This window comes from Nanorana parkeri, unplaced genomic scaffold, assembly GCF_000935625.1.
Source record: "Nanorana parkeri isolate BGI_ZX_2015 unplaced genomic scaffold, ASM93562v1 scaffold696, whole genome shotgun sequence".
Classification (NCBI taxonomy): Eukaryota; Metazoa; Chordata; class Amphibia; order Anura; family Dicroglossidae; genus Nanorana; species Nanorana parkeri.
Window position 1 is genome coordinate 467,978 of NW_017306964.1, and position 27,440 is coordinate 495,417.

Below are 27,440 nucleotides of genomic sequence, written 5' to 3' on the forward strand. Positions count from 1 at the left end.
GGGGCAGGAGGGGGCGTGCCGGTGCATTGAATTCAATGGCACCGCTTCCACACACCCCCGCCAGCAGTGCGATCGAACGCGCGGCAAAACTTTGCCAGCGTTGCGTTCCACTACAAACGCAAAAAATAGGGCTTGCCCTATGTTTTGCGTTTGCAGTGGAACGCAACACTGGCAAAGTTTTGCCATGCGTTCGATCGCACTGTGGGCGAGGGGGGGGGGGCGTGGAAGCGGGGCCATTGAATTCAATGCACTGCCACGCCCCAAAACGCAGGGAGAAGTTTCTTAGCGATCGCGGTACGTTCCAGCAGCTACTGCTCCGGAACGCACACGCTTTCTGTGTGAACAATCCGCTACAACAACTAATCGACTAAGTCAATTCAAATCGATGATGGTAAACGGTGTCAACGTTTTCCATCACTGATTAGTTGGCTTTCGATTAGTTACCCTGTTCCCGGCTCCACACACGCCGCACGCTTCATGCCTTACACCGCACCGCCTCCTCGCTTGACACCGCTCTGAGCTCTCTCCCATCGTTTCCCGCCGCCAAAACGATCACGTCGTTGCAAGGACACTGCAGCGTGGGTGAACGAAGATCTTGGGGAAGAAAGTAACGTTGCTTGCAGGTAAGACTGCCTGCACTTTTCCCCCACATGCTGTATAACTGTATTGCTGGGATAGTTATTGGTTGTATTCCTCTTTAGCTGATGGTATATTGCGCTGTATATGATCAATCAGCTATAGAGGAATACAAATCCCAGCAATCATTATACAGTGTATGTATAATGTATCGCCAGGATGTTTTGTATTCCTCTACAGCTGGTGGTATTCTGCATTGTGCTGTAAAATCATTATACAGCGCAATAATTTACAACCAGCTATAGAGGAATACAACAAATCCCAGCCAGCCATACATTATACAGCGGCGCAATGCATCCCAGCACATGCATTATACTATAATGTATTTTTGCTGGATTTGTTGTATTCCTCTATAGCTGATGGTATTCTGCCTGCATTGCGCCGCTGGATAATGTATTATTGCTGGCTGGGATTTGTTGTATTGCTCTATAGCTGGTTGTAAATTATTGCGCAGTATAATGATTTTACAGTGCAAGGCAGAATACCACCAGTATTCATCAACTGGAGCCCCTTTTTAAAGAATTTTTTTATCCGATTAATCGAACTTAATAATCGGCTAACTAATCGATTTCAAAATAATCATTAGCTGCAGCCGTACTTACTTGTGGAACTAGGCTAGTGACTAGTGGAGGAGGCATGGTGTGCAGGTAAGAAGAGCTGGGAGGGAGGGGGATGCAGCCCTGACCAGCCCACCTGAGACCCCTTCAGAGCCCACCATAGACGGTCTTAATTGAATGGCACCAGGGGATCAGGGGATCGCAAGGCACTTTGTGCCTGCTGTGCGTTCGGGTGCGGTGCGATCAAAATAGTGCTTGCAGCATTTTTATCGCATCTCGCCCGAAAGCACTGCAGCTACAATGTGCCTTGTGATCCCATGCGGGCGATCGCATTGCAGCCGGAGAGCGTTGCTACGGTGCCATTCACTTCAATGGCCCGCCACGCCCCCTCCAGCCCGGCAAAAAAGTGAGCCGGCCGCAATGCGGGCAGTGCGTTCTGGCCAGAATCAGGCCAGAGCACACTGCTTATGGTGTGAACTAACTCTAAGGCCTGTGTCCAGTATACATGTGCGATTCGTTTTGGAAAAATTAGTTTTCCGGACGAAATTCGTTAGCGGTAGTCTGTACGCGTCTGTACAGAGACTGATGTGACTGTGGGGGGGACATTAGAGTGTAAGCTCCTCTGTACAGAGACTGATGTGTCTGTGGGGGAGGGGACATTAGAGTGTAAGCTCTTCTGTACAGAGACTGATGTGACTGTGGGGGAGGGGACATTAGAGGGTAAGCTCCTCTGTACAGAGACTGATGGGACTGTGGGGGAGGGGACAGAGTGTAAGCTCCTCTGTACAGAGACTGATGTGACTGGCTCAGTGTTCTCTGTACAGCACTGTGGTATATGTCAGAGCTATATATATATTATGTATAATAATAACAGTTTGACTGACTGGCGGCGGTGCGGGGGAGACAGGGCGGTGCGGGGGAGACAGGGCGGTGCAGGGAGGGGGGCCCCGGCCTAAAGCTGTGTAAGGGGCCCCGAAATTTCTGAAGGCTGCCCTGGTAAGGGCCATAATGAGTGATGTCACTGGTTGCTGTGGTATTGCTGATTTCAGAAAATCAAAAAAGGTTTATCATTGGTTGATTCTCTCTCTGTTCTAGACTGGTAGTCCTCTATATCTGGAAAGGCTTGATATTTTGCAGCATAAATGAAGCTAGAAAAAAGGAAAACACTCTAATATCATTAGCAAACATCCCTCAGAACATTTTCGTTTGGAAAACATGATTGTTTGGATCAAAAAAGGCCAGGATGTGCGTTGAACTTAAAAGTAAAATTTTCAGCAAAATATCCTGTAAAGCATTTATTAATAATAATAATAATAGAAAAACAATATTAAGCATTTCAGCAGTTGACTACAAACTGTTATTAAAGCAGGCTACTTTAATGTTAAATTCTTATGGCCTGAATGTAAAATACGTATGCCATTGAGATAATTAATGGTAATTTAATCTGAGATCATCATATGCCCCTTCCCCCATTAATACTGTCAGAAATGAATGGGCACAATGGAAATGGTTATTTGTCTAGGTTCAGTTCACAGACACCACACTAGATGGCAGCAGTATCATACTATATTTCCTGAAATCCCTTCCCCCAATAAGTGCAATTCTAGAAAAAAATATGAGCTTCATTCAGAAAATGCGGTGAGCGCACTTTCTAAGTAGTGTCCAATGTGTGCTTGGAAATTTAAAGGTATTTTTTTCATAACATATTCAGATAACAGAAATGCTTTTACTGTGCAAATTGTATATATAATCTGCCAAAAGGTAGCAAGATATTTGGAGAAATTATATTCAGATAATACTAAATATTAAAATTAGATTAGTTCATATACAGGACATGTGGATGAGCTTAGCTATTTATTCAGCTCATTATATAATGCAGATATACTTTGTGGTGCTTTAAATAGACACATTAAACAATTCTCATTGTCCCCAGTCGTTAAGGAGCTTGCAATCTAAGTTCTTTTCACATTGATATGAACATGTTATACGAGTTCCCAGGCAACCTGGGCAGCTCTACTGGTACCTATTGCTTCGCACTTGGAACTGTAATTAGCACCTTTTTACAGAGATGACACGCATTACAGCATAGATCTTTACCGGTGCTCCGAGCCTTTCCAAGGTGCAGTAACTAACACTATGTACTGCACAGGCAGATGATAGGAACACAGTTCATTTACAATTCAGGCTCAGTACAAGCAATTACATTCACAGTATGACAGTTCCTATACTTCTTGGACCACTGAGCTTTGGTGACAGTCCTTAAAGGATAAGCACACTTTAAAACTAAGTGCACCTATACTTATACTTACCCCCTCCCCTGACCTATAAAGATCCTGCCCTCCCCTGCCTGAGATGTATACTTAAGGTGGCCCTATATTGTTAGATTTGTGTTCAGAAATCGTACAGGAACGATCTTTAAAATGAAAAACATTGATGGTACAGTACCGATTTTTGTTTTTGCTAATGTGCATGCAATTTGGTTGAAGATATTTTTTTCTGACTGAACAAAATTCGATGAATGAGTGGGGTTTTCATTTGTCCAAAATCTCCCCAAAACACAGCACATGCACAAAAGGAAAGCTGCCTAGGTCAAACAAATACTTTCTCTGCATAGGTCAAACGAATATTTCTGTGGTTTGTCAAAAGTTGGTTGGTTAGTATGGCTAACAAACTGTTTCCAAAATCGACATTTGACTATGCTTGATGGGGAATTTTAGGTATAATCAAACGAAGGTTTGTGGCAGAAACTAAACCTTTCAAACAAAAATCTAACAATGTATGGTCACCTTAACTTACCAGGATCCAACACCTACGGCCTCTGGGGATTGTTTACAACCTTCACCACAAGTCCTCTCTCTTTTGGCCACACCTGCGCAGTAGAGCCCGATAGACTCCTACAGCATAGACCTGTACTATGCAGGTGCAGCCAGGAGATAGGGGACTTGCACTGTGGGATGTCAACGTTCACAGGAGGCCTCGAACATTGGATCTCAGTAAGTAATTTGTGTCTGTGGAGGGGAAGTGTGAGATAGGGTAGAGTTGAGAATATTTCTTTGTCAGGTTTTATTGCAGTCTGTGCCCCCACTGGGAAGGTTTTTGTTGCTCAGGTGACACTAGGGGTTTATTTACTAAAGGAGTAGAGCATGTTCACTTTGCAAGAAAATAGATTTCACTTTGCTTATTAAATGGGGTAAAATTTGACTTTGCAAAGAATACCCAACAACATGCAAGGAACATAAAAACCACCCAGTATTTCTGCTTGTACATAATTGGATGAGGTATGTCAGAGGAGCTTCACCTCATTCACTTAACTAAGGGAAATTACCCTTACAAAATGAAAATTAATTTTGTTAAGTGAATAGCCTATTTACCATGGACACTAAAGCTGTTTAAACAATGCATCCATTTGAAATTCCAGCAGTTTGGTAAGCTTGGTATTATGTTGTCAACAAACCTCAATGTTCTGGTTTAAGTGATCCTGTACTCTGAGAAACAAAGAACGAAAAAGGGCGCCTCCATAGTGTAAAAATGAATTTTAATGATAAAATGCACAGCTTGTATTGTACTTACAAGAAGCCGGTAGTAATTAGGCATATAGTAATCGGTAGGATATCAAATCATCTAGCAGCGGAAGTCTGAAAGGATGTGTAGCTTCAGCGTCCACTGCCCCTGTGTAGTCAAAGGTTCACGCGTTTCTGGGGGCACGCCCCCTTCATCAGGTTCGTGTTTCAGGTTCTGATGAAGGGGGCGTGCCTACACAGGGGCAGTGGACGCTGAAGCTACACATCCTTTCCAAAACCTATGTTTTTTTGCTTAGTGCACATCCTGGTGGCTTGTGAATAGTAAACTTACCACCTAGTACTTCTGGCTAGGGAATGTCAGGTGGGCTTTCCCATTATGGTATCTAGTGTTTTGCAAATTATGGGCATGTACTGTGGACCTCATGCTTCAGCAGCTCCTAGCCAGTGAAACTAATTCTTGAGATTCACTTGAGAGTGCTGGTTTACTTTTTCTTGCGGTCACCTTTTTTCATCTGACACCAAAGAGGAATACCTCCTGAGGAGCTCAATAAATAGCACCTTTTTTGATATTCAAGATGTTCAATAATTCTAACATTCAGTATATTCGGCTCTGCTTTCTTTCTCCATCTAGCACTGTTTTTTCTATTTACTACCTACCTATGGACCTACTACTGTTCGATTTGTATATATTCACATTAATACTATCTACAGTTAAAGTTAACAGTCTTTTATAAGAAGCTAAGAATCATAAATCAAGAGCAAGAAAAAAAGAAATTTAACCTCTGACCTTCCTAAACTTATGATCTTTAACACCGTGAGGCAACAATCCCTATTGTTAAAATTTGCCAGGCTCTAAACAAGGAGTCAGGTCCGGATTTTATCGACAGACCCACATCAATTGTCTGCTATTTTTTACCCCACTTTTCTGAAGGTACTCGATGTATATTTGCATTTTTAACGTTTCAAAAGTTATAAAAATCCAAACAAGTGTACTCATATCTTTACACCATCTGAAGACTATTGATATTTTGTGGCCCCACATGTGTGGTATTAAAGAGCTCACACTTTATTGTTGAGAAGAGGATGACATCTCTAATAACTGCCTCCTCTCAATAAGTATTTGAAAGTCCATTAATTAAATAACAGGAACAGGTAAAATCTAGTGAACCAGTAAACTTTATGTATTCTCCAAAAAGGAACATTGATATATTGCACAGTCTTCATGCTGCATTAACCCTTAGATGCTTCTTTCTGTGCTGTGAAAAGAGATCCACCTTTCTCTATCTCTCTGTTCATATGCTCTCCAAGATGGCTTCCCAAATTACTTTTAATTCAGCCAGCCAGTCTTATGATTTACTGATACTTGTCCAAGTACTCACAGATACAAGTACTGATACATTTTTGTTTATTGTCATTTGACAGTTTTTCTAAAACAATACAGACTAATGATTTCAGGACAGTGTTGGATTTCCAGAGCTAGGTCCCAGCTGCAACCGCTGCAACCCTGGTAATTCTTGTGAAAATGCCAAGTATCGGCACTGGTATCTGAACTGGTATCTGGACATCCCTACTTGATTACCTCCTTAATTGGCCATGCATGATCTTGTTGATTCATTGGGGTTGAATTACCCATGATAACTAAAATAAAAACCAAAAATGTAATACAGTGGCATGCAAAAGTATCCCCCCCCTGCCCTCTTGGCATTTTCTATATTTTGCTGCATTACCACCTGAGATTAAAATTGAGTTGTGGGAGTTGGTATCATTTGATTCACACTACCACTTTGAAGATTTTTTTTTTCTTGTGATACACACAAGAAATAAGATAAAACAACAACAACTTGAGCTTGCATAACCATTCACCCCCCCCCAAAAAAAAAAGTCAATGCATTGTAGAGCCACCTTTGGCAGCAATTACAGCTGCAAGTCTCATGGTGTACATCTCTATGAGCTTAGCACATCTAGCCACTGGGATTTTTGCCCATTCTTCAAGGCAAGACTGCTCCAGCTCTTTCAAGTTGGATGGGTTTCACTTGTGTACAGCAATCTCTAAGTCTTGCCACAGATTCTCAATTGGATTGAGGTCTGCGCTTTGACTAGGACATTTCAAGACATTTAAATGTTTCCCCTTAAACCAATTAAGTGTTAGTATTATGCTTGAGGTCATTTCCCTGCTGGAAGGTGAACCTCCATCCCAGTCTCCAAATCTCTGGCAGACTGAAAAAGGTTTCGCTCAAAAATTTCCTTGTATTCAGTGCCATCCATCATTCCTTCAATTCTGACCAGTTTGCCAGTCCCCGCCAATGAAAAACATCCCCACAGCATGATTCTGCCACCTCCATGCTTCACTGTAAGGATGGTGTACTTGTACTTTGTGTCTGGGTTGATTCTCATATCCCGAGCTCGAGAGAGAGTACCGATTCAGCAGAAGAGAAGGAAAAAGCCTGTGGAAGATTTGACCCCGGGGTTATCGCAGAGTCACCCATCACCCTGTAATGAAGGAAATATGTTTGCCTTATTGGATAAACCTCGTTATGCCACTTCTGAAATTAAGTTTACATTTTCTTTTAACCAAATTTAACTGGATGAGCCCCACCTAGTATTATGGAGGAAAAAGCTGTCAGCTTCAAGTCTGATAGAGGTGTGAGCTCTGTGGATAGCTTGGACCAATTGCAAAGCGCCATTGGTCCAAGCTGTCCAATCAAAAAAAGGAAAAAAAAACCACCGAGGACATCGATCTTGATGCCTCAGCAGTGACTCACCAGTGATGAGCAAGTGAGTGACATGGGGGGGCTCCTCCCTGTCTCCTCCCTTCCTCCTCCCTCCTTCACACTAGCTTGGGGATTGGTTTGGGGGCTGGGGTTGGGGCTATGATGGTATACGGGCGGGATTTCTTGTGGGGATACAGTCTGTACACCTGAGTTCCCTGATTTGTACACAAGCTAAGGCTCCTACAATATGTAGTGTAAACTACTTACGTAGTAGAAGTAGCAATCATTTGCAAACACTTGGAGCAATAACAAGTCATGCATGATTAATTTCTACTGCATGCTGCTTGTTTTGTTTACACAAAAGGGAGGCATTTGTTTAGCAATCAACCTTAGCAATTAAAGCTAAAATTTAGTATGCTTGACAATATAGGTCCCCTTTCCTTGTTCCTTCCTCCTCCTTTATCATGTGCTTAAACATTTAGAAAACAACTTTCCATTTTGTTACCTTATTTTAGAACCTGCAACATCATCCATGAGTCTCAGTGATCCTCTATGTTTCCTGAAAACAACAGAGCACCCTACCTCAATATTGCTATCAAGAGCCCTCAGCCCTGATGCAAGTAATAGGATACTTTTGGGAGGCTTATGGAAACATCCAAATAGCCTTGATGGGTGGATGTCAATCTGGAGGTGTGGTTATTTCTAGGCAGATATCGTCTGCAAGAAGACCACTCTAGACAATACCCACATGTGATGCTGAACATCCATTATTGAAAGAACTGAAATTCAACGAGTAGAAGGTGCAGGCCAAGGATGGTCTGGCTGGGGAGGAAAAAGCAAGTTAATGTTGGATCTCCTCTCACATGGAATTGGGCAGACTCTATCTGACTTGCTGCAGCTTCTAATGCATGAGAAGCCCACAGTGTCCAGTGAAATCAGAGTAAGCAATTTCAGTACATGAGAGGAACCTGAACAACTGTACAGTACAATACTGAAAGTAAGAAAGGAGTTCAGCTTTAACTGTTAGCGATTTTAATAGCACAAGAGAGACAATCAAAAACGTCTGTGTAGTCTAACCTGAAAAGCGAAACCCTAGCCAAAACATTTAATGTTGTTATGGATAGAGCAGAGAAGGGTTAGAGCCTTTGTCAGGTTGGTATTTCTATCTGTGCCCTTGCTGTAGCATTTTCCCCTCATTTTTCTGTCAGGAAATTAAGTGATGGTAGTCTTTCCCAATGGGGATACAGGCAAAAACAAAAATACATATTTAGTTGACTAGGGAAGGGTTAAGGTGCCTGACAATGATCTTATTGTTCTCTACCCTTTACTGTTGCAGTGACAACTGCACCACCCTACCCATTTCTTGTACAGGTATCACAGGGAAAGGAAGTGACTTGAGGTCACAAACAGAAATTTTAATTCTTTCCCCCTTTATCCACAAAAATAAAATAAAATAAAATGGGAAGTTACGCTTTGGCCAAGGCAGGAGGAAGGTCCATAAGAAGATCCTGGTGCTAGAGCCACCTTGAGATATAAAATGACCCACAGGCACCCATCCAGAATTGAAATCTCCATTCAATGTCTGGTGAAAAGCTCTTTTGGAATTATTCTCTTTATCTTATAAATAAAATTCCATTGAAATTGCACAATATATGTTTTATAAAGTAATTACCTAAAATGAAAAATTCATCAGTATTCAATTATTTCTTGAACAATGAAAGCAATTGAAACTGTTACTCACATTAGATATACCAATAATTTTCAACAATTTAAACATAATCTTTATTAGGATCATTAAGATTTAATTTTAGTGAGGCCTTTTATTGTAGAGAACCATATAATTTAGAGTGAACTGTACAAAACCTTGTAATGTTTTATTGTTCATATCAGTGTGACATATATTTTTGTTATTACTGTGTGGCATGCCATATTGTGACATTTTTTTATTTATTTAATGAATGTAAGATTATTATATTTGATACAATTCTTTTATTTGCAAAGTGCTTCATCCTGATAATAGTACACAATTACATGATATTACATGACAATTAAAAAAAGAGTTCTCCAATGAATTATAACAAAAATGTAATTTTTTAGCCACCTTTTTTTTATTATTTGTGCAGAATGTATACTGTTGCTCTAAACAGTGATAAGTACACCTGCAGAGCTATTTTGTAACTCTAGAAATGATGGCGCTCATTTAGTAGTGGTGTTTACTGGATATTATATATTTTCTTTGTTAATAAGATATTCTGTTCAGTTATAATTACTTATAATGTATAGATTTGGTTGTTATGGGAAATGTGGATCCATTTATCCAGTGGAACAGATTGTCAATTTATGAATGTATTTTATCTGTGTATCAGCCTAATTTAATGCACATTAATGTTCAGGCAAATCGATCCACTCAGCACCATATAGGGACCTACTCATTGCTTGGTAAGTCCCAAGTCAGGGACTCACCAAGAAATGAATTGTAGATAAAGATGCCGTCCCAGAGACTTGCACCTTCAAAAGTCAGCAATGGCAACTCCTGGCCCTCCTCATGCCAGCTTACTTTGGGTCAGCTCTGCCCTCTTGAACATACTAGAACCCTCCTTAACTAGTGCCAGAAAAGTGCAGCCTCCACACCTTCACTGTTCTTGTTTCATCCTAACTCTTGACATCCATACTGTGTAATAGAAGTTATTTCCTTTCCCTGCCTGGGTTCACACTCACCTAGGTAGCATGGCCCCCTCTTTAGTGCTAAAGAGATCAATTAGGTGGGTGCCTTAGGTGCTGGGTTGTATATTGCTTGTCATAAAATGCTGGCAGCATTGCTGCTATGGCCACGGGTATCTTGTTCTCTCTGTGTGGAGTCTGTGGAAAGTAACCTTAAAAGTGGTATCATAGGGCAAGAAGCCAGAGGCACTCTTTTATCTGCCAAGTGTTGGCCTAGAGCAGGGGTGGCAAACTCACATTCATCGGGGGCCGCATCAGCAGTATGGTTACCCTCAAAGGGCCGGTTGTATGGGGGCGCATACGTGCAAAAAATAGGATTGCGCCCATTACGCCGCACATGTTACATATCGCCGCGAACGTCGCAGTGAGAGCAATAAGTCTAGGGCCATCAATCACCGATAACACTAAACTGATGAGCGGTAAAAGCTTTTAAAGTGTCGCCTATGGCCAATTTTGGGTATGGTAGTTTTCTGCGATTTCGCGGGTGCGCGCAATTTTAAAGCTTGCCATGTTTGGTGTCTATTTACCCGACGTGACCCGATCTTTTATATTTTACCAAAAAACTGGGTAATAATAAATGTTTCCTAACATAATGTAAAAAAAAAACCTTTTTTTTTCCAAAATTTTCTGTAATTTTTCCTAATTATAGTAAAAAATAAAACCCCCAGTGGTGATTAAATACCACCAAAAGAAAGCTCTATCTGTCCCCAAAAAATGGTATAAAATGTATTTCAGTACAGCGTTGCATGACGGAATAAACGTCAGTCAAAGTACCGCAGCGCTGAACACTGAAAAATGGCCTGGCCAGGAAGGGGGTCTAAACACCTGGTCTTGAAGTGGTTAAGAAACACTCTATTTAAATAATAAAATACAAAACAGACATTAAGCAGTACACTGCATTTATAAAAAAAAAGAATTTACTTACAGAACAAAGTTCTGAGCTCCTGCTCCTCATAGCAAGGCAAGGACAGCATTCCCCGTTGCCTTTCCGGCAGAATCCACCTGTTGCTTGCCAGGCTGCCAGTACATTGTCCAGTTTTAAAGATGGCCGCCGCGCTGTCGCGGCGGCCATCTTAATGAGTCATTCATAGACTGCCAGTGACACTGTCACTGCTGTGCTGCCTGGCTGAGCTGACAGGTAAACTGTCAAGCGCCCGCACGGAGGGGCGCCGCGCCCCCGGGCGATTATTAAATAGTTTTTTTTTGTACAGCCCGCACACCCCTAAGGCCGGCCCTGGCTGTGCGGGCCACATTACAAGGTCCGGCGGGCCGGATTCGGCCAGCGGGCCTTGTGTTTGCCACCCCTGGCCTAGAGCATGAGGGCATATGCACACAATAAGCCGTTGGCTTCCAGAAAAAGGGGTTCGGATTCATCAGAGGAGGATGCAGGTCTGTCATTATTTATCAGAATGGGATCTGATTCACTGTCAGAATATTTGAATTAATAACAAGTGGAAGCTATGCACTCTTTAGAGTTTGCTAAGATGTCCACCTATGTTATAGTCATTAAGGGAGGGAAGAGGTTGCTCTCCCCCCACCCCCCTTAAAGAAACTGATAAAGTACTCTCCAGGCCTCAAGCCAACAGACACCCAAGCCCAGGAGTGGAACTTCAGAATGTTCTATGTTTTCCCTTAATTTTCCCTGATCCTCCGAGACCTCCAGAGAATTTAGCAAGAAAGGGTGATTGCATAAACAGTTCTACTGCACTGGCCAAGGAGGCCCTGGTTTCGCCTGAGGACTGGTAACCCTTTCCTTTACTGTGCAAGGAGTGGACATTTTGCCATATTTTGTCCCCACAAGAATGACAGTGCGCTTTTTCAGAGGTCCTCAAACTCCAAACTCCAGTAGTCTAGCAAGAGGCTTAATATGCCTCTTGCTAGACTACTGCAAATTTTGATAGTTGGTGGGACTATAATTTCTGAGAACAACCTGTATACCACTATTCCTTTTTTGAGACTAGGGTCACACAGGAAAGGTACTTCTTGACTTACACAGATTAATGCATCAGTAGTGGACTTCTGCCTGTAACACACCAGGTTTTTCCCACTCATCCCCTGTCCATTGCCTCAACTACTCTAACATTACCTCATCCATATTGGAATTTAGTGGATGTCTTTAGTAAGAGACAAGGTAAGACCTTGCCACATCTGTATAATTGCGGCAACAAACTGTGCCCTGAAACCACCTCTCACCTATGGCTAGAACCCCTTGAGAATAAGGAGATGTCAAAATAATAAACAGAAACTAATAAGTGTTTCAATCTAACATCACCTTCTGGAGTAGGTTTTTTTTTGCCAGTGAAGATAGCTCTCTATGCACTTGTATACAGGGGATTAAACAAAATTATAGTACAACCTCTATCTCTCTCTCTGAGACTTTGTTTTTAGGCTCCACTTTCTGTGGCCTCATTCCTGATTTCCTGTTCCAGGCTCTGATACTTCATAACGACTTGATTTGCCTCTAACCACAATTCCTGTCTGCTGCCTGCCCAGACCTATAGCTTGTTCAGATCATAATCTTGTGGCTTTGCTTGGGCTCAGATATTATTATTATCAGTCTGTTGCAGGCAGCAGGAAGCATTTTCTCAGTCTCCTTTCCCCAAGTGATCTTACAGACTGTACACTTCAACATTGAAGCAAGTTGAGAGACTGCAGCAGGTGCTAATTTGTATTAGATATTTCTAAACACAGCCAAGCACTGCCCAGGCACCAGGATTTGCACTATTGTTTGATCTCTCAGCTAGCATCTCAGTCCAGGAAGTAGATGCTGACCTTTATTGATGCCCCAACAAAAATAGCACCACCCTTCTACAGAAAAAAATCAATTTTCAGTGGAATACTGTGATTTTTGAGAGGTAATAAATACCTGTAAGTATGAGTTACCTGTCATACCTGCACTTAATAAGACAGATTATATCTGCTGCTAGGTCCACTTTAAGGGAAATTGCCATAGTGTGTTCCTTCATTTTGGGAATAGGTGAATATTCTTGTGTATGGATGAAGGATTGCAGAGAGCAGGAGGGAAATAGGAAAGAGTCTGCCATGGGTGAGCTTGAGTGTGGCTCTAAATTGATACAACATGTTGTACAGCGTGAGCCCTCGTTCACACCTGAACGTTTTGTAGCGCGTTCTACGCTCGACGAACGCTCTACAAAACGCTCAAAAATATAAATCCCATTGTATTCAGTGGTCTCGTTCCCACCTTGGCGTATTTCCGCCCGTCCCTAACGCGCTACAAAACGGCCCACGCCTGAAAAGGTACATGTACTACTTTGGGCCGTTTTGTTGCGCGTTTCCATTGGGATACAGCCAAGTAGCCTTCAGAAATGCGCGTTTGTTGCGCAACTTTTTTACTGCGAATCGCAGCAGACGTGCATATGCATCGCGACAGACGCGCATATGCAATACGCCTAGGTGAGAACGAGACCTAAAGCATGTTCATCTAGTACTTAAGGCGAGCATGAACAAGTAAAGGAACACTTGAATGTGATGGACTGGGTGACACAGAAAAGTAATAGGGATAGGGATTGAGACATAATAAGATAAGTGTAAAGATTAGACATCAGTCAGCCCCTAGACATTTCAGCATTTCGTAGAATATTCTTTATAAATCAAAATCCATGAGGGTGATTGTAGGTAATTAACAAATTACCTAATTATAAAGGTCATTTAAAGATAACCTGATTATATTGTTCTAGTTTTATATTGGTCTAGGTTTTTTTGCTTACAAATAGTCAACATGCATCATATAGAGAAGAATAGAAGCTGTTCCCCCTAGTAGTAGGCTGCGTCCCTTATTGCTGTCAGGAGGAAACAGGTTTGCCACTGTAATAGACGTACCGGGTTACGGTCCACCGTCGGGCTCCAACGCCGTCCTGCGCAGGCGCGCCGTGGTAACCCCTCACCTCGTAGCAGGGACTCAGTAGTGCGCAGGCACTCCCTGTGACTCCGCCCACCTCATTCGAGCAGTCGGCTTAAAGCTGCTGCTCACTGATTGATCGGTGTCCTACTGTTGATTGTAGCAGGACACTGATCAATCAGTGTCTGCCTTGCTGCCCTTCAGGATCATCAGCCACAAGCAGGTCGTCGGATCCAAGAGTCTCAGGGCTCTACCATTGACCACCAAACAAACCGCAAGTAGAGGCTTATGCCTCCTGGCTACCAGGACACTACTATAGTGCTGTTGTGCTGAAGTTCATACACCTGCTAGCTAAACTCCTTGCTATTGCTCACAGCCATTAACTCTGTGTGATATTGCTGTTGTGCTGAACTTCATACACCTGCTAGCTAAACTCCTTGCTGTTGCTCACAGCCATTAACCCTGTGTGCTATTGCTGTTGTGCTGAACTTCATACCCTGCTCTCTAACTACCAGAGGAGTGGCACTTCCATTGTTGCCAAGGGGAGTATGATGTTAAGCAGCCCTCGATCCGCCTAACCAAATACAGGGCAACAGAGTTCAGCTGCACAACTGATCCCCATCCATGAAACTCCGCAGTTGCGATCCATTCCCATAGATAAGAGAAGCGAGGCTTTACAGCCACCTCTGTACATGGCAGATGCTCTTTGGTTTGTGAAAAGTGAAGTCAATGGTCCTCCCCAGAGAAATTGCCACCTCTCCACCTCTTCCAGCACCCTGCATTGTGCAGGCAGGAGGTGAAGCTAGTCAGCCACTTACAGTGGGCTGAATGTGTTCCTTATTATCAGAAGAAATTCTAATCTCTTTGGATTGCGGAGATCTGGCAGTCTCCTTCTCTACTATCCAACTTGGTGAAGTGTACAGAAATCCTTGCCTGAGCTGTACATGCAGAATATAGAAATGATAGGGTCAGAGGCGTAACTAGAACCTTCAGGGCCCCGGTGCAAGAAACCATGAAGGGCCCCCCCAACCCTCTGCATCCATGGCACTATGTGGTTAACAGGACGGCTGCCGAGGTCCCCAACAAGCATGGGACCTCAGGCAGCCGCTTCAGTTTAAAAATGTAGTGTCAGTGTTCTGTCGAGAACACCGAACCAGTATCTGTGTTTGAGCACAGATGGGATTAACGAGGAAACCGGCATTTATTTACAAAGTATTCGTTTGTAATTGTTAAGTGTGACCAGTAATAATATGCTGTCCACAGCAGTGAATGATGGACGGCATATTATTAACGGTCACAATTAACAATTTAAACTAAATGCTTTGTAAATAAATGCCGGTTCCCTCAATAATACTGGTCTGTGCGCAAGCGCAGATGCTGCGGTTGGCAAATTCGACTATGTCGGCGTTCTCGATAGAACACTGGTATCTGTGTTTTAGTAATGGGGCCTTTCCACGAGTATGAGTACTCGTGAAAATGTCCAGTATTGGCACTGGTGCATACCTACTTAAAAATATAATGCATTGCTGGGACTTGTAGTCCTGCATAGTTGGTGCTATTCTGCATTGCTAATATACCTTATGTTTCATCAAAAGAACATTTTGGCTGGAGTTGGCTTAAAAAATTGACAAATGTCTATGCAACATGAACAAAACCAAGAAGCGTACTGAAAACTTACTAAACGTCCATGGCAAAAAGGCTCATATAATGTATGCTGTTTGCTTCACACAAAATTACCTACCAAAATGTTTACCAAAAATGAAAGTGATATCTAAGATTGTAACTTGCCTCTTTTAAGGCATGTTTATTCAAAATATATTTTGTAATAAACAAAACAAAACAGATCCATTATGCAGTTGCCTTCACAAAGTATTTTACTAGGTTGCATCATTTTATTTTTTTCTCCTTTCAACATTTTTTCTTATTTCAAAGTGGCTGTACAAAGTGGCTGAACCTTAGCAACCAAACAGAATTTTGTCATTCATTATTTAGAGCGTTCTGAGCAATAATAGATTATTATTATGAAATTTGTGTACTTTATACTGGCTCAACAGATTCTTAAACAAGCCCAAACTATCTGTAACATCCAGAATCCAACTTACTTGCTGGTTTTGGTCATCTCTAGATTTAATTTTAATCACAGCACTAAATAAATGGATCAATTCATTTAATTTGAACAGCAGAACTACAATCAACTTCACAAGCCAAATAATTAGCTTTGGTATAAATCTGCTTAATAAATAAAACTAAACATGTATTCCTTTTTCCCATATAATAGGCTTTGAAATTAAATGCACAGTATTAGTTCAAAAGAATTTCAAAAGCATTACTAACTTCAAATAGGATCCTGAAGTTTGATAGAAATGTAGGTTCATCTCCTATAAAGCACGTAAGCATTCTTCACACATCTTTAAACAAAATACCCAACTGACCTTCATTTGTGAAGGACATTTTTTTTAATAAACAATAATTACACATAAAAGGCTGTTGCTTCAAGTCATTTTAATCAGATGCTTTCATTGGTTTGCACTATACATCAATGCTAGGAAGACAATTCTCTGAAGCAATTGCATATTTTAATTCACTTATTTCCTCTCTTTGCTTTAAAATTCTATTATTCATCTGCAAAAGTTAAAATATAACGCAGGTAAGCTCCTGAAAGAATTTGCTCACATAATTATAATGCTTCTGCCTACTCCTCAGTTGATAGATTCAATTATACTTTCTGGTTGGCTTTGGTACATAATTATGCAGAATGTTTATGTAAAGTGAACAGAGAATTGTTATGTTATGTTATCTGAGAAAAAAATAATGCAAAAATAATGTATGCTGATGAAAAAGAAGAAAAAAATACATAGCAGTAAAAAAAAAGACAGAAAGTCATTACTGCTTAAAAACTGCTAATCATTGTAAATGACCATAGAGGCCCTCAGAGACTACATAGCATTCCTATCAAACTCAGAAAAATAAATGCGCTATACTGCACAGAAAATAATAATGAAAAAAAAAAACAGCACAAGACAGTAAGATGGAAATATAGTAAGTAGACTGGAAAGAAAAATGGTAATTAAGCACAGTATGGAGTCTTGCAAAGCCCCATAAAGAGTGGGCAAATGAATGATTTTGTGATTTGTGTGTGTGTGTGTGTGTGTGTGTGTGTGTGTGTGTGAAATACTGTGGATGGACCAAAATAAAACATTGCTAAATGTTTTCTTCAAGGGAGAACACCAATAAGAATTATTATATTCTAACAGGGCTACATAGCATAGTTGTAATATAAGAAAAAACCCTGTGGTAAAATATCATAAACGTGAATGTTCACTTTGAAAAGTAAACTGTTACTGAGTTTATTAAATAAGCTAAATATCCAATCACGTGTTAGGAAAAAAAAATTAATTTTTGTTTGCACATGATTGATTGTATGAAGTAAACACACAGCTTCATCATATTTTCTAAGTTCAGTTAATATTAACTTTGAAAATATACTTTTTTTTAATAGTCTCTACTCCTTTAGTAGATAAACTCTATAACCTCAGCAAGGGCCAGTTGAAATACATTTTTGAAAGGAAATAATTGATCCACTTGGCCGACATTTGTCAAACTTGCAGTGCTTAAAGAACTGAAATCTGTGACCAAAAAAGGCAAGCAGTAGGCTAATGACTTGTCACCAGTATTACCTGTGATCTTCCTGCATTTGATCTTTTCCCATCACTGAGTTACTATGCCTTATTTTACTGATCTTACTCTGCAGATATACAGATACTGAAGATACAAAATAACTTCATTATCCTAAGGTTGGTCACGAAAAACCCCCAAAACACAAGGAAGCTCAAGCACATCTCTACAATTCAGCAATATGTAGACCCAAGGGATAGCATTTATGAGGAGCAACCATATAACTAACGCCAATGGGTCTCCTAATCTAAGAATGGAGTGGCAGAGCAGAGTCCAACCAACTAGCACAGCGTTTTTGGATCTGAGTGACAACCTCTACTCTGGTACATTGCTTTTTAGAGCAGTTTAATGAATTAATTTACTGTAAATTTCTAGTGCACGTTTTTCCCTGGGGGGTCAAAGCATTTATCTAAGCAGATGGGGAGGCGACCATCTTAGGAGAAATCAGAGTATCATACCAGGACCAATTAACCTACCAGCATGTCTTTGGAGTGTGGGAGAAATCCCACGTAAACACGCAAAGAACATGCAAACTCCTTGCAAAAAGTGTCCTGACCAAGACTTGAACCGAGTACCCCAGTTCTTCAAGGAAGAAGTGCTAAGCACTGGTGAAGTTTATTAAAGATTTCCAGAAAGTTAGTGTAGAAGTGTTAGGTTTCTTCTAGGGTTGCACAGATACCAAGTACAGTACTCGGTACAAGTACGAGTACATGTACCGATACTTTTGAGCTCCAAGACTAGACTAGAGAAAAATGTAAAAGTTAGAAGGCAGCTGTCATTTGTAAGGAGCACACAGAGCTCCTGGGATTTGTACATCTTTGTTTTAATGTACGATTTTGTTTTTATAAATATAAATAAAGGGATGCACAGATACCAGTTTTGCGAGTACGAGTTCTGGTACTTGCCGAGTACTTACAAGTACGAGTACTGATACATTTTTGTTTATTGTCATGTGACAGTTTTTCTAAAACAATACAGACTAATGATTTCAGGACTGTTGCAACCACTGCAACCCTGGTAGTTCTCATGAAAATGCCAAGTATCTGCACTGGTACTCAAAAAGTATCTGTGCATCCCTAGTTTCTTCCAATTGAGTACAATAGATTTTCTGACATAAAACTGGAGCAATCCAAGAAGGGTTCTTGCATGAATTTTTTTTATAATTTTACAAGGCCCAATAGACATGGAGCTATAGGGTAAGGTAAGAAATAAAGTCTACTATTTCTTTGCAGTATATTTGAAATTTTGGGCATGTCCAAAAGACATAGATGAAGTCTGCAAGAGTACTTTATGTATGCAATGCCAGCATTCTGAATTTGTCGAATTCAGAAAGCATTTTAAATGTACTGGGGTGAAAAAGATGTGGTGTATTAATCAGTCACTTATTGTCCAGGGAAAGTGCATCCAGTTTCTATATAGCAACCAATTTTTTCAACACAGGTTCAGTGATTTTTTTCCATCTGTTTGTAAATATTAGAAGGGATCTTTATCTCTCAGCATATTTCCAAAGGTATTTCAATTTTAGAAATGCCAAACTACCCTTCAGCCATGGTCGTTGAAGCATGGCAAGGTTCAATTGAGAAGTGGAATTGCCCCACAAGAAGCCAGACAACATGCTGTTTATAAATGATTAACGGGTATGATTAAATGATTAAAGGGTAGTGCAGTTCAGGGCTATGTAATCCTGTGTTGTCATGACCAGATGCAGACACTTCTGTCGGAGTAAATAGTGGTGAGTTACTTCACCTATAGCGGTCATCTTTTCCGTAAGGCAAATGTGCTTACCAGTAACTGGTTGCCTCCAGAAATTAAACCATATCTCTGATTGTATAATGTAGCAGGTGGGTCACAAATACAGAGCAGATATACTGACTGGTGATGGAGGACACGACAAGAGTATTTAACAGGGACAGGTTGAGGTCAGGAGTGGCAGTAAACAGAATGTTTACCAGGGAAAAGCTGAGGTCAGGACTGGCGGTAGATAGAAAATATTCCAAGGACAGTGTGAGGTCAAGACTGACAGCAGACCGAGAGTATTCCAGAGACAAGCTGAGGTCAGGACTGGAGGCAGACACAGAGTAATCCAGAGACAGGATTCTGAGACAGAAGCAGGATGTAAGATACTACCACAAGACCAGGATACAAGATGAAGATACTATGACAAGAACAGGATACAAGATCAAGACTGTACAAGATACAAAATCAAGATACTACGACTTAATATAGGCTTATGATGACAGGACTAGACAGAGCTATCATAAGCTTAGAACTCTGGGCCTGTGGTGCTTAAATTAAGCACCACTAACCAATCCCAGGGCTACATGGTTTGTGGCCAGGCTCAATAACCCACAGCTGCTGAAGTAGTTAAAGAAAGGTGCTGGGGGTTTGGCCTGCCTCATTAGCCCACAGCTGGGTTGGAAAAGGGGCAGTGGCAGAAAGCAGCCAACAAGATTAGCTGGAAAGCTGTGACAAGCATATGAGCATTAGACGTGCTTGTAACATTTGCATCATGAGTAAATTGTACTTAATAGAAGTGAACTGTTGTATTGCCAAAGTTTGACTAGCAGTATCCTATGCTGCAGGATCTATTGGAAGTATTTGGGATTTCACCCACTTAACTCAAAGACCAGAATATTTAGAATATAAGTCTATGTTATGCAGGGCTGCAGAAAGCGAAAGACCAAGATCCTAAGGCAAATAATTGAGTTGCCTGCATATAGCTGCCCTCAGCCCAGTGATGTGAGAAGAAGTGGGCAGTGCTGCAGCTATTGGCTTCAAGTAAGGTAGAGGAAAAAAGAGCAGCCTTGTCTTGTCCCTCTTTTAATCAGAAAAGATGGAGAGAACCATCAAATTAAAGCGAGGAAATCTTCCATGAAGTAAGTTTTATTGTTTCACCTATTGTGGTTCATACAAGGTAACTTGACTGGCTGTAAGTCTGATAAATCATATTTACTCTGTGAAGCTACTAAAAGGTGCAGGAGCCACAAGAAACAATTTGAACAACATAAGCCAAAATTAATGAAATTAAGTATAGGAGATGTTTGGGTATAGGCAACACATCGATATTGCAATATGCTGCTTCAAAAACATAAACTAACAACATCAATATGTATATATATATATATATATATATATATTAGTGAAGCTGCTTAATCCCTTAACTGATTTCCAAAATCCCAAATCTATAATTACAGTACAGGCAACCCTAAATGGTAGAACCAGCTGTAGGACAATGGTGGAAAAAGCCTTGTTCCTTGCCAGTTCTTGGTGGTAATAAGTCATTCATCCTTTTGCACAAGAGGGGTACTGCATTAAAGTTAAAGCAAATATAGGAGCAACTACTATAAACCCCTACAGGGTGTCTGGAAGAATATATTTCAATAAGGTAGTCTGTAGGCCCACTATTTACAGTATAAATTATTATTCTTGGATAAGTATTATGGTCCAATTGGATTTTATTAAAGATTTATCGATACAGTATAAAAAATATGCAAGAATAGCTGGGCAGCGATACCAGTGGGTTAGGATCTTGAGGTTCCATTGCATAAGTATGCTAACTGCATAGGAAAAACAATGAGAAGTTCACAGTTTATTTGAATGGGTGAACAGGGACATTATGAGTGAAGAGGGGTGTCACAACTAGGCAAATGCCAAGCACAATAACTTCCTGAAGGCCCTCAAGACAGTTTTTCACTGCTGCAGGTGAACCAAATAATTTTGTAGACTTGTTAGGCATGACCCAGGGGTAAAGCATACTGTATTTAAAGCCTTTGACTTTCAATCACTTACAAACCTCTGCAAAGTATCTGCAACAATGCTGAATCCCCTGAGAGAAATCAGGACATAGCATAATGGTAGTATTTTCATATATCAGCTGCAGGATGTTGGATGAGATCACAATCCCTGTAATTCAGGAGCCGAACCAAAATATGTCTGGCTGGTGAACCAGATCCTTTATATGAGGTTGAGGGTAATGAAGATAAGTGGAGTGCATGAGTATGGATGGATTTGGATTTTCAGGATATGAACACGAAAGCTCCTGTATAGTGCATCTGCAGGGAATTACATTCTATCCATGCTCTCATGTTCGGTTTTACTTTAATTTGCATGTGAGTTGGCTGATAATTGTGAAAATAACAAGAAAACATAGAAAAGTAACATGATGTACATTTGCCTTGGCATGTTAAGTTTTACTTTGTATATTCCTACATCTTGTTTTGTATTTTCAACCTACTGTTAGCATTTTGTGTTCACTTTTGCAAGATGCAGTTGTCTGAGTTTGATGCAATTTTCCTTTAATAATTTATGACTACATTTTTCTTCACCTTTTACTATTCCCTTTTTTTAAAAACAGAGCTTGAACTCATCAGTTTGAGAGACAAACACCATTGTTACTTGAAGGCTGGCCATCAACTTTGGATTCAAACTTAGTGCCTGAAGCTGAGATCACAGGTATAGATCAATTTCAACAGTTATAGAGGGCGGCCAGACTTGATGCAGAAAGAAAGCTTCAGGCACAGAAAATCATACACGAACTCAGGCAAATGCAGTTACTTCATGAATACTTTACTAAGCTGAACCCAGTGGTCCCAAAGCCATTTAAAGTTTTCATAGCATGCAGCTGTAACTCTCGGCTCGATTGCCCCAACTCACCACCAAGAAGCATTAATATTCTTAAAGATTGGAGCATATGGAAATGTTCTTTTTTTGCTTGTTCACCAATATATAAATATATATAAATGCAATTTACAAAAGCTTACATTACAAGGTGTCATATAAATTCAATTTAAGAGGCTGAGTAGAATAAAATGAGATATTTAGATCTGCTCTAATGTTGTTTTTAAATAAATACTTATTATGTGGGGAATATAAGAGGAAACAGGTCAAAATTGCTTACTACAACATATGGCTTATATCACTTTTATTAAGATTATTTAAAGAAGATTTAAAGTTTCCTTTTTTTACATATATCTACTGCCAGCAAAGCAGTATATATGTGCCACAACATTTAAAAAAAAAAAGTTGTCAAGTATGTATTTACTTACCTTTGTCTTTGCCGCTCGCTCCCTGCTGCAGACAACATCTTCCCGAACCGCCATGCAGGAGGAAGTGTGTGCAGGCACATGCGGAGTCCATATCACCAGATGGGGGAGCGGAGAAGACACACAGTGGAAGTGAATGCACACAGCCGGGAGCGTGCACACCAGACAGACTCCACGGGACATGGAAGAATCAGCAGTCTGCACTGGATCAGAGACCGGCAACAGTGCTGGATGGACTGCTGAAAACTACTGTAAGGAGGAAGATGTTCAGATCAAGAGGCATCATTTAAGGTAAGTCCTTATAGCAGCATTGGGGGGGAAAAAACACAAACGAGTGTTTAATGTCACTTTAAGGTAATACAGCACAATAATCACTTAAAGTGAGCCTAGTTTGTCCACCATACTGCATAAACTAGCATTACTACTTAATTATATTTTTTGAGCCTGGGGAAGATTCTGCATACAAGACCTCAACTTCTCCCCAAACCAAAATTAAGCCCCACCCATCTCATCAATAAACCCGCCCCCCCGACATTCAGTGATCAAATAGCAGTGTAATAGCATATGGGGGTCTTAGTGTTGGGATTGATAAGGCATAAAATAAATTATAGGCAAACAGCTAACTATAAAGGAAGCTATTTTACCTACCTAAGGATTTACACAGCCCACCTGCATAGCACAGCCCGCAGATGACACCACCCACAGGTAAGGAATACAATGTAGTCCTTTCTCCTCCCTCAGCCTTCTGACTGGACAGTGAAAGAACAACAGCAAACTAAGGAGATCATCCTTATGTTCCCTTCTCCTATTGCCATGTTTCTTGTCAAAACTTTTGTACACTGCACATCTTATTGGCCCTGCCTCTCCCTTTGCCAGAGTGCTTTTGTATAGAGGATTCATACGTTTGAATTCAGACTCAGCTTACACTAGTTGCATTTTAAATAACACATTTAATATTTTGTTAATGAATACAGAACTGTATTAGTTTGCCTTTTATATATGTGATCTGATTAGAGTTCAGCTATTCCGCCTTGGATTAGGATGCAGATGCCTCCCAGGCTCAAAGAAACTGATTAGGTGACACGTACAAGTGTATCCAGGCACAACAAAGTGCATACACTTTACCAGTAATGTTATTTTTTAAATAAAGAACAGTTCTATATTGCCCTCTAAACAACACAATTTTTAATTAAAGCGTATCTAAACCCAAAAACAGAAATTAAATATATTGCAGCTTACTAATCCTGAAATGTGGTGGATGCATTGGTTTTCTTTTTTGGGCTTTTTTCCTTTTATTTTCAGCTGGTGATCCTGCCAGTAACACACTTCCTGTCCTCTCTTGTCTTTCACTCTTTGGAGGAGCAACAAAGCCACACTTGGATAGCAGTATTGTCTGCTTTTGAGAAGGTAGTGTTAGATTTACCAGCAGATTTAGATGAATTTGAATAACAAATTCATTCCAAACTCCAGCTAACATTTTTTATGCACTTACATTTTTTTTTCTTTTCAGGATAAAGGTTTTACATAAATTAATACAAGCTGACCATTACAAGCACCCCTGTCGGCGGTAAATGGTTTGTCTCAACCCTCTATCTGGCACTTTTGCTGGACAGCTTTGTCTGTTAAAGGAAGTTAAACAATTACAGATTTAATGGCAGAATCAGCAGGTGAAAATAAAGGAAAAAAGCCTACAAAAGACAACTACTGCAGCCACCAAATTGCAATGTTTTTTTCATTTTGGCTTATATATACAAACATTAAAGCCTAACTCTGGGCACATCAGAAGTAATTAAAATGGTGTTAGGCATGTATGATGTAATCTTTTAATGAATGTACAGGTGATTTAAACAGGATATTTTTGTATCTGCCTACATTTACACTTAAATAGTCAGGCCGTGCCTGACTATTTGGAAGAGCAATGGTTAGAAACCGGGTTGGGTTTTTACTGCTATTCGGGGATTTATTAGAAGGATATTTTCCAATGCTCCTTGGCTCCATCTACTAGCCACAATGTGCTGCACATCTATAACTTTTAGATGTTTGCAGAGCTGTTCAGTAGTGATAGGCCAAACAGACCTGAGTTCGGTTCGAATTCGAACTTTAGAACATGGAAAAAGTTTGAATTTGAACATGAACTCAATGCAAGTCTATGGGGCCAGAACTTGGAAAATCAATTGTACCATTTTTTAAGGCTTATATGCAAGTAATTGGCCATAAAAAAAGGGTATGAGGGTATGGGGATTTGGGTCCTTTAAATATCGTGCCTGAGGGGTCCCCTTAAAGTGACATTAGACCCTCAGATTTTTTAACATAAACCAATACTGTAATGTGTGCCTTACTGTAATCCATGGTAGTTTCCCTTCTCTTTGCTGCTCTTCCTTTTAAATCCTCATGTCTTCTCATGCTTGGGGAGAACTTCCCTTTGCAGCTCAGGGCCTCTTCCTGTAGTGCTGGCTCAGGTTACAAACCTATACAAACCTATACACAGACACCATATATCCATTCCTGAGACAAGGCAGTCTGCTGCAAAACAGAAGTTCTGCCCAGCATGAGAACAGATACAGATTTAAAAGGAAAGAGCAGCAAAGAGAAGGGAAACAACCATGGATTACAGTAAGGCACACATTACAGTATTTTATGTTAGAAAATCTAAGGGTTTAATGTCACTTTAAACTGCCTGTAAAGTGGCACATCTGTACAACGAATAGAACCTGCTGCAGCAAAAATGACATTAATAAAGAAAAAAAATGACATTTATAAAGAAAAAAAAAAGAAAGTATGCAGTTCCCCCTCCCAAACAATACCAGACCATTTAGGTCTGGTTGGAAAGTTAGGAGGGACCCCATTTAAAAAAAAAAAGGAACAAAAAAGCATTAGGGTTTCCCCCAAAAGTCATACCAGACTCTTTAGGTCTAGTATGAATTTTAGGAGGGACCCCAAGTTACATTTTAAGAAGAAAAGTGTGTGGGGTTCCCCCTTAAAGTCATAGCAGGCCCTTAAGGTCAAAGGCTCCAGTGATGGGACTACTAGTTTGTATTGAGATTGTAGTCCATCACAGGAGCGAGCTTGGAGCGGTGGAAGTAAAATATATGTTTTATATGTAATGTGCAATATAACACATTATACAGCGGCACAATGCAAAATACCAGCTATAGAGGAATACAAAAAATCCCAGCAATACATTATACTATAATGTACTATTGCTGGGATCTGATGTATTCCTCTATAGCTGGTGTTATTGGAGAGGACGGGTATGATGCAGGAATAGAGAGGACAGGTATGATGCAGGAATAGAGAGGACAGGTATGATGCAGGAATAGAGAGGACAGGTATGATGCAGGAATAGAGAGGACGAGTATGATGCAGGAATAAAGAGGACGGGTATGATGCAGGAATAGAGAGGACAGGTATTTTGCAGGAATAGAGAGGACGGGTATGATGCAGGAATAGAGAGGACGGGTATGCTGGAGGAATAGAGAGGACGAGTATGATGCAAGAGTAGAGAGGACGGGTATGATGCAAGAATAGAGAGGACGGGTATGATGCAGGAATAGAGAGGACAGGTATGATGCAGGAATAGAGAGGACAGGTATGATGCAGGAATAGAGAGGACAGGTATGATGCAGGAATAGAGAGGACAGGTATGATGCAGGAATAGAGAGGACAGGTATGATGCAGGAATAGAGAGGACAGGTATGATGCAGGAATAGAGAGGACAGGTATGATGCAGGAATAGAGAGGACAGGTATGATGCAGGAATAGAGAGGACAGGTATGATGCAGGAATAGAGAGGACAGGTATGATGCAGGAATAGAGAGGACAGGTATGATGCAGGAATAGAGAGGACAGGTATGATGCAGGAATAGAGAGGACAGGTATGATGCAGGAATAGAGAGGACAGGTATGATGCAGGAATAGAGAGGACAGGTATGATGCAGGAATAGAGAGGACAGGTATGATGCAGGAATAGAGAGGACAGGTATGATGCAGGAATAGAGAGGACAGGTATGATGCAGGAATAGAGAGGACAGGTATGATGCAGGAATAGAGAGGACAGGTATGATGCAGGAATAGAGAGGACAGGTATGATGCAGGAATAGAGAGGACAGGTATGATGCAGGAATAGAGAGGACAGGTATGATGCAGGAATAGAGAGGACAGGTATGATGCAGGAATAGAGAGGACAGGTATGATGCAGGAATAGAGAGGACAGGTATGATGCAGGAATAGAGAGGACAGGTATGATGCAGGAATAGAGAGGACAGGTATGATGCAGGAATAGAGAGGACAGGTATGATGCAGGAATAGAGAGGACAGGTATGATGCAGGAATAGAGAGGACAGGTATGATGCAGGAATAGAGAGGACAGGTATGATGCAGGAATAGAGAGGACAGGTATGATGCAGGAATAGAGAGGACAGGTATGATGCAGGAATAGAGAGGACAGGTATGATGCAGGAATAGAGAGGACAGGTATGATGCAGGAATAGAGAGGACAGGTATGATGCAGGAATAGAGAGGACAGGTATGATGCAGGAATAGAGAGGACGGGGATGATGCAGGAATGGAGAGGACGGGTATGATGCTGGAATGGAGAGGACGGGTATGATGGTGGGATGGGGTGCCGAGGATGGGTTTGATGCAGAAATAGAGAGGACGGGTATGATGTAGGAATAGAGAGGACGGGTATGATGGTGGAATGGGGTGCAGAGGACGGG